This window comes from Propithecus coquereli, unplaced genomic scaffold (genome assembly GCF_000956105.1).
Source record: "Propithecus coquereli isolate 6110/MARCELLA unplaced genomic scaffold, Pcoq_1.0 Scaffold69, whole genome shotgun sequence".
Classification (NCBI taxonomy): Eukaryota; Metazoa; Chordata; class Mammalia; order Primates; family Indriidae; genus Propithecus; species Propithecus coquereli.
In genome coordinates, this window is record NW_012152951.1 from 18684 (window position 1) to 20722 (window position 2039).

Below are 2039 nucleotides of genomic sequence, written 5' to 3' on the forward strand. Positions count from 1 at the left end.
CGACATAAACAGAGGCAAAAACAAGGACCATATGATTATCTCAATCACGCAGCACCCTTTCATGATAAAACCCTCAACAAACTAGGAAGAGAAGGAACATATCTCAGTATTACAAAATCCATATATGACAAACCCATAGCCAATATCATACTGAATGGGAAGAAGTTGAAATCATTCCCCCTAAGAACTGGAACAAGTAAGGGGGACATTGTAATCACTTCTATTCAACATAGTGCTGCAAGTCCTAGCCAGAGCAATCAGGCAAGAGAATGAAGTAAAGCCTATCCAAATGAGGAAAGAGGAGGTCAAATTATCACTTTTTGCTGATGATATGAACACATATCTAGAAAACCCCGAAGATCCAACAGGAGATTTCTGGAATTGATAAATAAATTCAGTAAACAGGTTACAAAATCAATGTGCACAAATGAGTAGCATTCCTATACACCAAAAACAGTCAAGCTGACAGTCAAAGACTCAATATTATTCACAATAGCTACAAAGAAAATAAAATACTAAGGAATATTCTTAACCAAGGAGGTGAAAGACCTCTACAAAGAGAACTATGAAACACTGAGGAAAGAAATCACAGATGACACAAAGGGAAAAACATCATGCTCACGGACTGGTAGAATCAACATTGTTAAAATGTCCATACTACCCAAAGTGATTTACAGATTCAGTGCACTCCCCGTAAAAATACCAACATGATATTTCACAGGTCTAGAAAAAAATAAATCTACAACTTTGTTTGGAATCAACAGGATCCATCTCTCTCATCACTCACAAAAATTAGTTCAAGATAAACAAAAGACTTAAGTGTAAGGCATGAAACCATAAGAATTCTAGAAAAAAATGTAGGAATAACTCTTCTAGACATTGGCCTAGGCAAAGAATTTATGACTAAGACCCTGATGACAACTACAGCAACCACAAAAATAATGTGTCTTGATTAAATTAAAAAGCTTCTGCACAGCTAAGGAAATAACAGAGCAAATAGACAACCTACAGAATGGAAGAAATATTCACAAGCTATACATCCAATAAAGGGCTAATATCTAGAATCTACAAAGAATTCAAACAAATCAGCAAAAAAATCCCCCACAAACAACCCCATTAAAGAGTGGGCAAAGATATGAAGAGAAGCTTTTCAAAAGAAGACAAATGGCCAATAAACATATGAAAAATGCTCAACGTCACTAATCATCAGGGAAATGCAAATTAAAACCACAATGAGATATCACCTTAGCTCTCTCAGAATGGTTTTTAATAAAAAGTCCAAAAACAATAGATGCTGGTGTGGATTCAAAGAGAAAGGAACACTTATACACTGTTGGTGGGATTGCAAATTAGTACAATCTCTATGGAAACCGCTATGGAGATTCCTCAAAGAACTAAAAGTGGACCTACCATTTGATCCAGCAATCCCACTACTGGATATCTACCCAAAGGAAAAGAAGTAATTTTATAAAAAAGACACTTGCACTTGAATGTTTATTGCAGCACAATTCACAGTTGCAAAGATGTGGAATCAACCCAAGTGCCCATCAGTTCATGAATGGATTAATCAAATGTCGTATTTACATACCATGGAGTGCTACTCAGCCATAAGAAAGAATGAATTAATGCCTTTTGCCACAATTTGGATGGAACTGGAGACCATTCTCCTAATGAACTATATTGAGAATTTAAAAACAAACACCACATATACTCACTATTAATAAAATTGGGACTAACTGATAAGCACATGTGTGCACAGAGGGAAGTAAATCTCAGTGGAGATCATACAGTGGGCGGTGGGGGGAGGGAGGAGATGGGTGAAAACCTACCTCACAGGTACAATGAACACTATTTGGGTGATGGGCACATTTATAGCCGTGACTCAAACATTACAAAAGCAATCCATGTAACCAAAAATATTTGTACCTCCATAATATTTTGAAATAATAAAAGACTATTTGGATGTTTTTCTATTATTAAACACGCACATGCACATATACACACAAATATACTTTTAGACAGCTTTTGGTAAGAAGTGT

At 35.9% G+C, this 2039-nt stretch overlaps 1 protein-coding gene across 1 annotated transcript in view; it reads right to left on the reverse strand.

Moving 5' to 3' along the window:
- MALRD1 (MAM and LDL receptor class A domain containing 1) overlaps positions 1-2039 on the reverse strand; it is a 285192-nt gene that overhangs the window by 954 nt on the left and 282199 nt on the right. The window lies entirely within an intron of this gene.